General features: G+C 41.3%; 1 long non-coding RNA gene across 1 annotated transcript in view; it reads left to right on the top strand.

Annotated features, from left to right (window-relative positions):
• The window catches only part of LOC114600081 (uncharacterized), a 30,438-nt gene extending 28,563 nt beyond the window's left edge, over positions 1-1,875 (top strand). The window contains exon 4 of the long non-coding RNA XR_013394011.1: positions 584-1,875. This is a non-coding gene — a long non-coding RNA (uncharacterized LOC114600081). The remainder of the gene's footprint in view (positions 1-583) is intronic.
• Positions 1,876-15,348: the final 13,473 nt, after the last annotated feature.

Consider the following 15,348-nt stretch of genomic DNA (forward strand, 5'->3'; position numbering starts at 1 on the left):
ACCTAGAGGGGTGCTGGGTCCTCTTCTCAGTGGGGGGCTATGTGCACACTATACATTTCAAGCACATGACTTCCCCCAAAGAGTTGATACAATTCCCAGTGTGCTCAATAAACTACAGTTCCCAGAATTCTTTTGGGGAAGTCATGTGCTTGAAATGTATGGTGTGTACACAGGCAAGGTCTTCAACAAGAGGCTGTATGGTCATCTGTTGGGGATGCTCCAGCAGGATATTAGATGGCTTACAAGGTTCTTTTCATCTCTGTGATTCAATGAAATTCTGCCCGTTGTGTAGAAGCAATTTATCTGTCAGCAGCCCCCACACTGCTGGGAGAATGTCTGAATGATCCAAACACAAAGGCAGTGCACTGATTACATAGACCTGCAGACTGTCCCGTTCCGAGGAGCAAATGTGCAAAGGGCAATACGGAAAGAACCTAAGGCCTAAGTTGGTTCAGGGGAGAAAGGCCTTTCTAGTCCAGCATTCTCTTCCTCAGAGTGGCGGGTGAGAAAGCCCACCACAATATGTACAAGACAGGTAAATACATTCACATGCCTTGCTGAGTCATTTAATTTTTTCTTCTAGCCACACAGGACGGAGCTGCTTCTGGAAAGAGAGTCCCTTGTGGCTGAGAGAACTTAAAAGCTCTTCAATTCCAAAGCAGGGTGGGAGGGGGGATTCCAGGCTTGCTGACTGCCAAAGCCAGCCACCCTTCATCCCCTGCCATGAGCCTTTGTATCCAGGTGCTAGACACATAGCAACAGCATCCTAATCTCATCTGTGCTGAGAACCATTGAGCAGCAGCTGCATGAAAGGTATAAGCAGCTATTTTCCTGACTCGGGTGAGTATTTTCCTGGCTTAGGACCAAATTGGTGGCTGTGGCATGCCTTTTTCTTTCTTTTTCTTTTTTTAGTTGGCTTGAGAACAACGTGATGAGCATGCCATTTAATTTTTCTGGCCTGAGTTCATGTAGTTGAGCAAGCTGAGTGTCTAGAAGTTGTACTGAATGCCTTTTGTTCTCTCTCCTTTCCTCTTTGTAATAACTCCTTTGCAAGACTGTTTGCAGGCAAAACCCATTGGTTTTTGTTTTGGAAAGCACTCAGGAGGTGCCCGAGTGAGACATAATAAGAAGTTTCTTCTTCAGTCACAGTGGGATGTAAACTACATTTTCTTTTTAAAAAAATAAAAATAAATCAAAGATCCTTACAGATATTTTGCTGCCTCAAAGTATTTGGCTACAGGCCTTGGGGTAATAAAATGTTACATTTATGCAAAAAGACAGTGGAATAAAGAGCAGACGAGAGTTGAAATTATGAGTTGTGTCCAGTGTGGGACCAGTGGGCATTCACTGGAGCATTATTACCATTTCATCAACTCCCACTGTGCGCCCCCAAAATTTGCCCCAGGGGGTCCCCAAATCCTCTGGATCTGATTTGAAGAGTCATGGGGACAAGAGAGCATAGAAGGGGAACAGAAAGCCCCAGTGCACCCATCTATGCCTGCTGCACCAGCAGAGCTGCAGCAGTGGATAAGGCCCTATGTCATTTGGAAAATCTTAGCTCAGATGTGAATCTGACACACATCTTGGGAAGCTTCATGTCTCAGGTGAATTTTACCAAGGCTTCACATGTTTATATCCTGAAACAATATTTGAACCTGAGTCAAACAACTGCTGAGCTGTTTGCAGAATCTGGGTTTGATTTCTGGTGTTTGCTACACACACCTTTAAAACCAGGGCTTGCAACTCTGTGCTGAGCTCACTATTTATTTATTATATTTCTTTCCCACCCTTTCTCTCAAAGGAGCCTAGGGCAGGAAACAAACAAGCAATAAAGCAAAACATCTTAAAAAACAATTCCAATATAGATGTAGGCTGGGAAAGATCTCCACTTAAAAGACTTGTTAAAAGAAAGTCTTCAGCTTGTGCCCAAAAGGCAGCAGAGAAATGCCTGTCTAATATTTAACAGGAGGGAATTCCAAAAACCAGCCCAACTATATTAATAACCATGCAGTAATTTGAAGTTTGCAGCAGTGAATCCAATGGTAACATAATTTTCCAAAGTAAAATGATGTGCTTGTTTTCGAATGGATTAACAAGCTTGCTTCTGTAAAGAAAGTTAAATAATGTGCGACTTTTAAAATACAAATGAATACTACTAGTGCTTGTGTAGTTTCAGCATAGCTACCACTTTGATGTTGGTAAAATACAGATTCCTGAGAAGATGTTGGCATTGTGAGACCATTCTAAACCTCCTGAGAGTCTGGGCGGGGAGGGGGATAAGTAAATGTATGTTTAAGATTCTAAGAAAGCCGAAGTCTGATGATAACAAAGATGCGGGAACTCTTGACACTACTCCAGCTGAAGCAAACTTTCAGCAAACTCTAGAGAGTTTCATTCAACAGGATGAGCTTACCAAGAAAACAGTCATTTCTGGCTAGGTCTCCAATACTAGCAACAGCTGTGAGTTCAGCTGGTAAACAGTTTTGTTTTCTGCTTGTCAGTGAGCTTCTAGAACAGATGCGGAACGCATAAAAAATAGGTCACTGAAATATAAAAAGGAATGCACCAAGCTGAAAAGCTTGTAGTTGCTCGGATATTGCTGCAGAGCTCGTAATGTCAAATTGTACACTGCATGTGGTTGTACTATACATCAGACTGTCTTCAAATGACAGGATTACCTAGAAATTTCACCAATTGCAGCAAGAAAGCTTATCAGCAAATAACGTAGGTGAGCCCCAATTCTTATGTTTTGGAAGCCACATAGTTTCTGCCCTTTATTATATTGATCCCACACTACAAAGCAGGACAGCAAGGAAGAGGAACCAGCAACTCATCCTCCAAGCCATTGTTGCCCCCTCCCACCCACCTCTGGTCAAAGGAACACTGGCACGGAAGTAACTACATCACCAGCCCCTCCTATTGGCACACAAATGATTCATAGAATTGTAGAGTTGGCGCTCAAACCCATGACCCTGAGATTAAGAGTCTCATGCTGAGCAAACTGATGGGTTGCTTAAAATGGTACAAGTAGGCAGAGAAAGGGCTTGGAATAGGTACAGTGTGCCTTCAACTTCACAGCAAAACATGTGCAATAGTTGCACTCGGTGGAGAAATAATCACTGTTTCCCTGTAACTACAGTTATAGACTACACAGTCTCACTCAGAAATGTGCATAACCTCAAACTTATTGTGACAAAAGTGTATCATACACCAAAACACCAACTCAATCATGTACAAAACAGTCTCCCAGAATGAGCCCCCAGGAAAATTACCCACGGCGCTTTTATGGTGTTTTCCATGCTTTGTTTTGTGTTTTGGAATAAATGGCAATCTTACAATAGTATATTTTTGATTTCTGATAGCAGTTACTGACCATTGGTGTACATTTGAACTTTGGTATGTTTTGTGTCAAACATAATCCAATTAGGCTCTTGACATATTTATCTAAACAAAAAGGAGTATTAGCATGCATGTTAGCATGCATGTGTGATATCATTCATTATGAATTCATCTAACTATCCAAGGGATGGGGGGAAAGTCTATGGGTGAATGACTTTTCCTTCATTATTTCCAAGGAAAGTCATTGCTAGGGTTATGTTTTACATATCAAAATGTGCAAAGAAAAATCACGCTCTATGAGTTTTGTTCAGAGACGTAATATCTAAAACAATTCTATGGCATTCTGTGTCAGTGCTCAAACTCTGATCTTTATTTTGAAAGATACTGCATTACACACAGAAGAGTGGGTAGGGAAACAACAATATGTTGGGATCTCCACTTAAGAACCTAAGAAGGACAGGCTGGATCTTGTTCTCATAGTGGCCTGTGGGAAACCTGCAAGCAGGATTTTAACCCCAGGGGCAATCTCCCCGCCTGTGGTATTCACAGAAGCATAGCCATCAATAGCCCTTTACACATTCACTTTTCACACGGCAGACCAAAGTTGGAAGACCATGACAATTAATCCACCCATCAAGCTGGGGAGAACAATTTTCTTCGTTTGTCCCATACGTTCAACTCAGCACCCTTTTTCCAGGAACCTCTCCCACACAACTTTGCACGCAGGTACATCCTTACTCGGAAAATTGCTGGTGTGCGCCAGTCTACACCAGTGAGGGAAAAGGCAGCCTAAATGGTAGAGATAGTTCCTGGCTCTCCATATATCCAGCCTGGTTTCACATTAGCCCTGCTGCTATACATATATGACCACATGAAGGGCTCTAACAGTGTCATCTGACCTGACCTGACCTGGGTCTACCAATGCCGACTCAGAGGAGAGACAAGAGGATTTGCAGAAAGTGATGTGTGGTGGCTGGTGCCCATTGCGACTGGCAGGGCAGGAGGCAGGGAGACCAACGGTAGATGCATGACAAGCAGAGTCACCCTCTGACTGGTGGTAAGTCAAAAGGCAGCCAAGTGGAAGGAATGGGGGTCAGGCTGAGGTTTGTGGGGCACTGTCCCAATTGCCCTAAGAGACCAGCTTAATGACCACAACAGAGGCACCAAATTAAAAAATTCTAAAATGTCCTTCCTAATCCAGTTCTCTTTTTCAATCCATGTGGCTATTTGTCATCTATACATCCAGAAACTGGGGTTGTGGTGGAGGAATTGGGTTGTATATAGTCCTCCCTGCTCTGCTCCTCTTATCACCAAGGATACAAAACACAGGTAGCTGATGCACCATGGAGCCCCTAATCAATGGCCTGTGTTGAAAAGTGCAATGCTGTAATAAAACATTATTAAGCTACATTAAAAAGCAGGTTGTCTAATGAAAATGCTCACTAAAAACTATTGGCAAACGGATCTATAAAAGGCATTGGACTAGGAAAATTAACCCTCCAAAAGGGGAATTTTTTCACATGACGGCTATGTTGTCTGTCGTCACAATAGTGAAAGAGCTCCATCTGCTGGCAGAGGTTAGAAAGCTCTTTTCAATGTATTGGTTCCACCACGTTTATAAATGTATTCTCAACTTATGTGCATGATTTTATTTCACACAAAAAATACTTTTACTGCAAGAGAGGTCGGAGGAGGCACTATATAAAGTTATCATTAGACAAATTGGATAGCTTGTATTATACCTAACTTCATGCAGTGGAACTGGCATTTCAAATGGGCCTGTATTTTCTCACTAGAATTGCCGCCCTTTTGTACAGATCATGACAAACCTACTTATTATATGGAAAAAAACTGCTTTTGAAAGCCAAGCAACATGAAGTCAAAGCACTATACAGTTTGCTTCAGGGCACATGTAACCGCAATCACAACATGATGAAATTTCACTAACAAAATCAAGGCCTGCATCTGCTCCACACATTTAAAGCAATATCATACCACTTTAAACCATGGTGGCTTCTCCGAATCACTTTTCCCCTCACGGAATTATAATTATCAGAGTGATTTAACAGTCAATTCCTCTTCCCAAGGAACTCTGGGAATTGTAGCTGCGTGAAGCCAAGTGGGGTCTCCTAACAGCTTTCAGCACGCTTAACAGATTTATAAGAGAGGTTTTGAATATTCACACAATTCAAAAAGTATTCTTAGCTTTCAGCCTTTCACATGTGAATGTTGCCATTCTGCAAATTTGGAGCATTCAGTGCCCCATCTCTATATATTGGCTACTAAATATTACTAAAGTGCCACTCAGTGCCACTCTCCATGTGCTGAGTCTTTAATTAACCATTAACTAGGTGCTCACTGGAAGGACAGATCCTGAAGCTGAGGCTCTAATACTTTGGCCACCTCATGAGAAGAGAAGACTCCCTGGAAAAGAACCTGATGTTGGGAAAGACTGAGGGCACAAGGAGAAGGAGACGACAGAGGACGAGATGGTTGGACAGTGTTCTCGAAGCTACTAATATGAGTTTGACCAAATTGCGGGAGGCAGTGGAAGACAGGAGTGACTGGCGTGCTCTGGTCCATGGGGTCACGAAGAGTCGGACATGACTAAACAACAACAACAACACATGAACCATTGAACTGCTCCTTGCCTTAAGTACAGCTAAGAGTAAGTTGCAATGCTACCTCTCAAGTGATTGAATATCAGGAGACATGGGATTTGCCCATTTATCCCATGCCTTGAACTCTAGCTTAGTTTTGTAGCCTTTGTCCTAATACACAGAAAAGTGGCGATGGGACTTGTCAGCCATCGGAACAATTGCATGTGCCATTTGAAAGGTAACATTCCCTGACAGATTGAAGTAATCAGTTTGACTATGCCTCAGAGTCTGAATTTGTCAGATGAAGGTCAGGGAGGGCACATGATGTAAATACAGTGAATATAATTTATCCTTATCACAACAAACTTCTGCCATATGTTTCTTTCTGCTGGAAATGTCCCTTTTGCAGAAGGCATTTTGAACATTTCTTTTAGAAGAGAAAGGAGAATAAGGCTTCAATCCTAACCACATCTACTAAGAAATTAAATCCTACTGAATTCAACAAAGGGCTTCCTCACAGGTTAAGTGAAGCTAGGATTGCAAGGGGTTGTGTTTTTTTAATATATTAAATTTTTGAATCAACATCTGTTCCAGTGAGCATTTACTCCTCACACAACAGCTTATAAAATCCCAGCAGGGTGCAAAAAAAACCCTGAGGTGGTGGAGTGTTTGGAGAGTGGGACTTTGACTAAGTTCACATCTGCACTCAAGCCACTCTGGACCAATCAGTTTCTCTCAGCCTAACCTACCTCACAGGTGTGTTGGGAAAATAAAATGGGAACAGTATGCTGCCATAAGACACAATGTATTGGGGCATCCTCAGGTACTGCAGGAACACAGAAAGCTGCATTTTACTGAGCTAATTGGTTCATCTAGCTAAGTATTGTTTGCACTGAACAGCAGCAACGCTTCAAGGTCTAGAGCCTGTGGGCACATCTGGAATTTTGAGCATGTGCTGTAGACATTGCCCACCACCAAGGTTGCTACTCTAACCCCAAGAACAGCTAAAAATGAAAAGAAAGTACGCATGCGTATACATATACACACACTATTTGCTTTAGCCAGTAATGGAAGCAGATAATCTTGAACATGCATGTTTTCACACAGACCCCCTGGCCCCCCTCAAACCATCTCCGAACTAAACATAACCTTGGTAGACTGCCCAGATAAAAATCACAGATCCAGTAACTGCTGGCATTGCAAAAACATCACTCCAAGCCACAGATCCTTGTGGAACTTGGTGATCTTTAGATGAGGTGCCAGGAAAAGTGCCAACAAACAATGTGACACATCTCTGAGCATAGTGGTGGCCTATGTTTTTTTTATGGTGGCTTTAAAGGAGTCACTGTAAAAATTATGAGGATCCATAAGGATCACTGTTTTGGCACCATGGCCGTGCTGGGTCAGAAATCTTTATGGCTCAGTTAATATGTGATCTATAAATTATGGTGGTTGAGGGAACCCCTGAGCGGGGGCGGGAGGGGGGGATTTCTAGAGCAGGCTTCCTCAACCTCGGCCCTCCAGATGTTTTTGAGACTACAATTCCCATCATCCCTGACCACTGGTACTGCTAGCTAGGGATCATGGGAGTTGTAGGCCAAAAACATATGGAGGGCCGAGGTTGAGGAAGCCTGTTCTAGAGGATCATTTATACTGACTCCAACTTGTTTGCATATGCTCCCCCTCTGCCATACTATTTTCTCTCCCCAACTTTCACTCTTGGCTTCTTAAGTCACCCCATTTTCTTTTAAACTGCCTATCTGAGCCTTGAAAAGCACACAGAGCTGAAAGAAGCCATGGGAAAGTGTGTTGCACTTCCAGCTCTATGTACTTTTGAAAAGGGGTGGGAAGACAACCAACACTTTGTGACAAAAGGAGCTGGGGGTGTCCTTGGAACAAAAATAAGATCCATGTAAATACTAGGCAGTTTTTGTTTTCCCTTTTCAATTATTCAGCTCAATGGAGATTTGAATTTTCTGGTTGCTTATGCTCTGGGGAGTGAAATGGGTATATTTAAAAATATATATATTTATCAGTTTGGCTCTTTGATTATGTGCTGGCATGCATCCTTATTGGCTTGCAATTCTGTTTCTAGTTATGTTCATTTAATGATTTCCCGAGGGGTTTTCAGAAACGAGGCTACAAATTAACGTTTACTATCGGCAGCAGGATCTTACACTAAATGTGTAGCTTTTCCCAATTTATGCAAAAACAAGAACTGAGAAATTTGCTATGCTGCAGGTGTCAATGAGAACAAAGGTACGTTTAACCATAGATAAATAAATATGGGTAGCACATATGGTCTGGTCTTTGATCAGCGATTTTAATTGCTAATGTACAGTTACTCAGGAAAATAAAATTCAAGCATGTTCAAACATCAGGTTTGGAGTTTGGATAGAAATAAAGCGGGATAAAATAAACCCAGCATGTTTCCTAAATTTTGTTTCCAGTTTTACTAACAATTACTCTTGTGTTGGCTCTCTGGCTTACAAGGCTTCTGCAAAGCCCAAATAGTCCTGGAGAAATGCCCTGCAGTCTAGTCATTGTACTGAATTATTTCAGTGCTGCACCTCCAGGGAATTGTGTAACTTGAATCACTCTAAGCAGAGCCAGTATCTGAAATGTAACTGATCTCTGAGCCTGAATGTGAGTCTCAGCTGGGTCTCGATGAGGCTTGGCATATATATGACAAAGCCTAATGAGCACTTAGTCACTTGAAAACTTCTGTTGATTTTAAAGATTACTTTTTTTCAGTAAAATATATAATCTCACAATGTTTTATTATCCCAAAATGCAATGGAAGGGGGAAAGTTTTGTACTTGCTCTGTTGAAAGGATTCAATGTGTTTTCCAAACTATGTTCTAGGTTTTGGAGGCAGGCAAGTGTAGCGCTAGTGACTCTCCCCAGCTAAGGCTCAGTCTGATGTCTCGATACCATGGGCTAAGGAAAATCTCATCACGACCAGACAATAGAAGGCTATCTCTACATGGAATGTGAAGTAATATCATACATGAAGGCAAACGAAGGGGCTTGCAAAAAGCCAATAATATAGATCTCAGTATGCCCTTCAGTAGAGTGAGAACTGGCCCTGAATTAAAGCAAAATGTGTTAAAATTATATTCAGAGACATGAGTAGAACGCTGAGGTATGATGTACCAGGATTATATAAAAGGGCTGCAGTGATGTCAGAAGAGTCAATTAATCAGATTTGTAGGAGCTAACTATGAATATTTATAAACACATGCCTAATATGAATCATACTACAGATTAATACTATATGCGGGTTTTCTACTTAATCACTTGTATGAGTCTTCTCCCCCACCCCTAAAGTAAAACATATTTAGCCATTTACTCATGGCTGCTATTTTTATCCAAGCCTTTTTCAGATTCAGTATTAAAATACACATCTTTCAAAGGAACTGTGCAGCTTTCTGTACTTCCAAGTCTACAATGTCAGGAGCCCTTTATAAACTGTGCACCTGAATATGGCATGTTGACAGCTTTCAGTTTTAGAACCAGGGGGTTGATTAATAGAGTTAGTCGGCTTGACATTGCACCTCCCTTCCATATTAATGAGGTAATTTGGGGGTTTAGATCAATTTAGGTGCAGGATAGTGAATATATGTGAAGCAGCTGCCATCCTAATCCCATTTACCTGGGAGTAAACCCCAGTGAATTCAGTAGGGCTCGCTTCTGAGAAGACATGGTGAGGATGGCAGCCTAAAACCCTGAAGATTGTTGCTGTCCCCTTGGAACACTTCAACGAGGAAGAAACAAGTGGGAAAGGTGTGCAACACCAGGTTATGCAAGTCCAGCCCCCAAGTCATTAAAACAAGCAGCAACAACAGAGAAGAGCAAGGTATGACCACAGGGTGATATTTTTGGGTGGGGGGACAGAATGTTGAAGGACAGGTACAAAGGACTTCTCCCTGTGAGCAAGTATGCTGGTGGCTAATGTAGTTTTGGGGGTTGTTTTTTTCCATTGATGGGGAAGCTGGTGCTCACACCATTGTGTTCCTTTCTTTTGTTTTTTGTACTTTTGGATGTGGCAGCCATTTTGTGACTGGTACCACAGTACTTTCTGAAAATTCCAAATGGGCCCACTGGACCAAAAGGTTTGCAGCCCTGTTGTATTAATTTCTGTTTGGTATGATAAGCTTTCAGCTGGATACACACAGAACAGAATCTATAAAAAGGATAACTGTCTTCTGAAAGGAAAGAAGAGTTGGGGGTGGGGGGGGAGTATCCTGCAAGCAGTTAGCAGAGATGAGACAGAAAATTTTCATAGAGTTCCCTGGGAACGAAAGCCATTTTAAAAATTATCTTTTTATTGAGATGTTCATTTTTATGGAATAATAAGGCTAAAATGAAGCTTAGAGTACATGACCTCCAGATTAAGGTGCCTTGACTAAGATGGGTGCAAAGAGTATTGATTTACAATTCAAATAATGGATTATGTATTTAGAGTTGTATTTTCAGATTTCACCCTAGATGCAAGTTTGAATCATAGTCTGTTCTGAGCTGAATTGCCTACTGGGTTTAAGGTTGCTACTTCCTCAGCAAGAGGTTGAGATATTCATAGCCATATGACATGCAGTGATTCAATGGGTGCAGATTTCCACCCACCAGGGAAATTTCATGTTGGGAAACCACCTGTTGAATTTCTGCCTGCTATGTTGTTAAAGGTCCAAAGCCTGAGTCGAGGGGTGGGGGGATCTGGCAGCTCTGTTGCCAACCAAAAGCTCGGGAACATAGTTTCTTCTGCTTACAAAAGAATTAGTGTGTTAACAGATTGTATCGAAATACTACTTATTTGTTAATGAGCAAATGGAATGCAAGAAGTAGAGGTTTTATATTTAAACTGCATATTTGCCTTCTACTTATTTTCATTTGCAATGGTAACAGACTGTTCTTTCCCTCTCGAACACACACACTGCTTTTTACCAATAAGTGCACTTGCAAAATCTGTAGTGTAGACAAAACATGAGTCAAATTATCATTACATGAGCACAGAAGTAATTCAGAAGACTGAAAACATTTCAAGTCTTAAGTAATCCTCTGTGGACATTTAGAAACTATTTTTTATAAAAATATTTTTATTATAACATTTCAATGTAGGAACTCCACTAGAAAAATAAAGCATATAGTTCTTCAAAGAGAGGTGTGACATAATTCATGCAATAAGTAATTGTGTGATTTTCAAAGCTGTAAATAGCAGCTGTAGGGAGCCCTGAATTAGGACTATGTCACGTAAAGAGAAAGCCTTAACCCTTTGTCTCTGTTACAATACTGATCCAGATTCTTCATTGCCACTGCACTAGTATCTGCTCTTTGCATTGGGTAAGAAGTTCTCGTTGGCAACAACTGAAGCTTCTCTTTCAAAGCAAATAGCAGAGAGGAGGAGCATGTCAGGGCAAATGGTTAAATTCCCTCCAACCTCCCTCAAAAATGGTCCTGATCTAGATCAGTATTCCATTGCTTCTACTTATTTTTAAAATACTAAATACAATTGCTTCCCTTGACCTGGACACTATACTTCTGTTGATACAGCCTAGAATAACATTAGCTTTTTTGCTGCTGCATCACACTGTTGACTCATGTGAAGCTCATGGTCTATGAGGATCCCTAGATCCTTTTCACATGTACTACTAGCAGGTCAGGTGTTCCCCTGATCCATCAATCTTGTAATTCTATCTGGCATGACTTGTTTTTTGAGAAACCCATACTGGGTCTTAGTAACCACAGCATCCTTTTCTAAGTGCTCATACACCAACTATTTAATTATCTGTTCGAGGACCTTTCCTGGTTTCTACAACAAGTTGACTAGTGGGTAGTTACCTGGGTCTTCTTTTCCCTGACTTCTGAAGATAGCGACAACATTTGCCTGCCTCAAACCCACAGGGACCTCACCTGTTCTCCAAGAATTGTCCAAGATTACACACAGAGACTCTGAGATTACATCTGCAAGCGCCTTTAGTGCCCTTGGGTGCAGCTTATCAGGTCCTGGAAATCTGAATTCATTTAAAGTAGCTAGGTGTTCCCTTGCCACCTCTTTTCCTATCTCGGACTGCAGCTCCCTCCTTGGATACTTTATTCTGTTATCACCAGGTTATCTAGTGCTTTCCTTTTGGGTGAAGACAGACGCAAAGTAGTTTTTGAGCAGTTACACCTTCTCTTTGTCACCCAGTAGCATTTCTCCTCTATGCAGAGGACCTACTACAAACAGGACACCACAGGGATAGCCAGTGTGGTGCCATTTAGATTTTGTAGTCCAACTCCCACCATACCTGATCATTGGCTGAAGCAGGTGACGGAAGTTGTAGACCACCATCTGCAGTAAAGCACATTGGCTACCAGTGCCATAGCACTTAAGACACTGGAAACCAGACATTCTGGTTGAGAAGTCAGCACTGCCTATTATATGTACTGCTAAGACACTGCCCGGTTACTGAAAAGATCAGATATGCTAGAAAGCTCATGTGATCCCCTAAATCAGCACCGTCTGGAAGTTCCCCTACTCTCTCTTATTAATGTGTTTGTAGTGTTGCTGTATCTGATTTTTTTCTGACCGTTACTCAGCATAGTCTCTTTTGTCTCCTATTTCAAGATGATTCAGACTCCTATTACATTTTTTTTCATCTGATTCCCAACTACTCTGATCAGTCATTTGAAAACATGTTTCAGATGCAGTTGCTGTGAAATGTTGCTGTGGGATTTAAAAATAGCCACCGCCTTCCATGCTAGAGGCGGATGCTTTTCAGGGGCGGGGGGGGGAGGGAGCAAACTGATTTCTCTTCTCTCTATGTATAGAACAGCATCATACAGTTGTACCTGCCTACTCACCCTGGTTGAAATTCGCATTTGTGCACAAAGTCACTCTATTCCTTCAATATTTTGTCCTTTCAGGCTTTTTATTTTGGTGTTTCCATGGTGCTTTATATGCTGCCTCAATTTCAAGGTTGTGAAGTCTCTCTTATTTAAAACAAGGATTCTGCTTTCAGGTATTTTTTTAATATATCAGGGATACCCAGGGAGTCTTGGGTGATGTATGCTGGATTGCATTCCATTTAACTTTCTAGCAAGTTGTTTAGGCTAAGATGGAAGGGCCTCTCCAAGGCATCCTACCAGAGAAGGCACTACATGGCTCAGTGGAAAGCTAAACTCATGCAAGAAACATCTCCAGTAGTAACAAATGACTGTTCCATGAGACAAACAGAAGCCATTCAACAATTGGGAGTGCAGAAAACTGACTATATGATTTGTATCCACTAAGTTATCTTCAAAGTAGACCCATTGGCCATGGCAAAATTAAGTCAATTGACTTCAATGTGTCTACCCTGCAAATGGCTTAGCGGGAGGTAACCCTTTGGTTGAGATCCAATGTGTTTAGTGCAAGAGGATCGAAAATAGGCCTTGTTGTGTAAGCACTAGCACACAAGCTTAACTGTCACCTGCTGTAATTATAGCCATGGTTTGCTAGGACGACAGGGAGAAACGTGCTAAGAGGAAGGCACACTTGGCAAACCCTCACCATGATCAACTCCCGCCTGGAAACCTATGTCCCCACTGTGGAAGGACATGCGGCTCCAGAACTGGTCTTCACAGTCACTTACGGACTCACTGCTAAAACCCTGTTTTGGAAGACAGTTTTACTCGGCTACAAGTTATCGAAGAAGAAGAAGAAGAAGAAGAAGAAGAAGAAGAAGAAGAAGAAGCAACAGCAGCAGCAGCTAGGGGTTGTGAAACATCTTTTGCAAGTACAAGACAATGATTGGTTTTGCCTGTTGCAGCACATTAAGAACAAGGCTTCTGGTAGTGGAATGGCTGTTGTATGAGAAAACTTCCCTAATGACAACTCTTATGTTTTGAAAGACCTTTAATAGCAAATTTTAAAGCTTATTCTTGTGCAGGGACCTAGCTCAAAAACTATCTAGAGCAGGGGTTCCCAATTAGACCCCGTTTTTCAAAAGCCAAGCCATGGATCTCCTACTTTTGAAAATTTTGATAAATATATGGTGGATGATGTTATGTGAATGGTCCCACAGACCAACTGGGTGTGCTAAGAGGGCCCCCAATTGGGAATCACTGATCTAGAACATAAATGTTGTATGTATTGTGATTAATTAATAATAATAAAAACTTGTCATAGTAATCCCATTGTATCTAATTACTATGGGAGTATGGGACAGTCCTGCATGTGGAACTCTTAATCTCCAGTTGACACCAAACAATGACCCAATCCCAGGATGAATTAGCCAGAGACAATGCAAATTCTTCACCAGGACCAGATTTAGGAGCATGCAACCCAGGCAACAGCCAGAGACGCTCAAATTGAGTTTAATCCAACAGCAGAAATGGGGGGGGGGGGGAGGCCCAGTTCGTCTTCTCTAAAAGTGTAGTAGTATTTATACTGGTCAACTCAATGTTGGGACAACGTCCAGGAGCTTGATATGACATTTCACTTATTCTTAAAATTGAAAAAGATTCTAGGAACTTTGAATAAACAATTTGGTTTTTAACTGCTTATATATTATTTATGTTTATATAAATTATTTACAACCTGCTCTTCGTGGTTCACACAATCCCAGAGAGAAAAACAACATCAACCTACAGTAACACAATGATTCGTTTAAATACAACTTAATATAAAACTAGTCAATATGCTAGCAGGATAAATACATCTGCCAAGCAAGAGGCGCCACTTTAGTCCGATGCTTGGCTGAATATCCATGTTTCTACAACTTGTCAAAATGTGAATAAATACAGATTTACAAACTGATTATTTTAAATGACACGGATAACACCTGCCTGTAAATAATACAACTAAGTCATGAAATGGGTTCCCAGGGGAATAAAAAACCAACATGTTCAAAAATTATAGAAATTGAGACAATGCTGAAGCTGCTCTTAATCTGGGGTGTCATTTCATCATGGTAGCCCTGAGTCTAGATTCCCATCAGCCCTAGAGTTTTATGAAGCATACAAAGCTAAGAGGTGACTTAAGAAAGTTGCCATTAGCACCAGAGGCTCACCCTGATGAACAAGAGAGAGTAACTTTACAAGAGATTTACATTCCAGTTTCATAAAGTACCCGGAACCTGTTAGAAATTCACCAGCAAACATATGCCTGTGCTTGACATGAATGGGAGCTCAAATTGTGTTTTAGAAACCACAAAGCTCTTGTCATAGTTCTCTGCTATATCTGTTGATATCTTATAGTCCTTGGAAGATGAAACTGCACATTTCTATCTGAATGGGGATGTGCTTAAATATATTTTTAAGCATTCAATCAGATGTATTATTTATGCATTTTAAAAACCCAATACATGGCATCAGGGTTACCCAACCCTCTTTTTAATATTATGCTTATCCCAATATCATGGGCAAAATTACTACGTGACATAAACAG

This window comes from Podarcis muralis, chromosome 8 (genome assembly GCF_964188315.1).
Source record: "Podarcis muralis chromosome 8, rPodMur119.hap1.1, whole genome shotgun sequence".
Lineage (NCBI taxonomy): Eukaryota > Metazoa > Chordata > Lepidosauria > Squamata > Lacertidae > Podarcis > Podarcis muralis.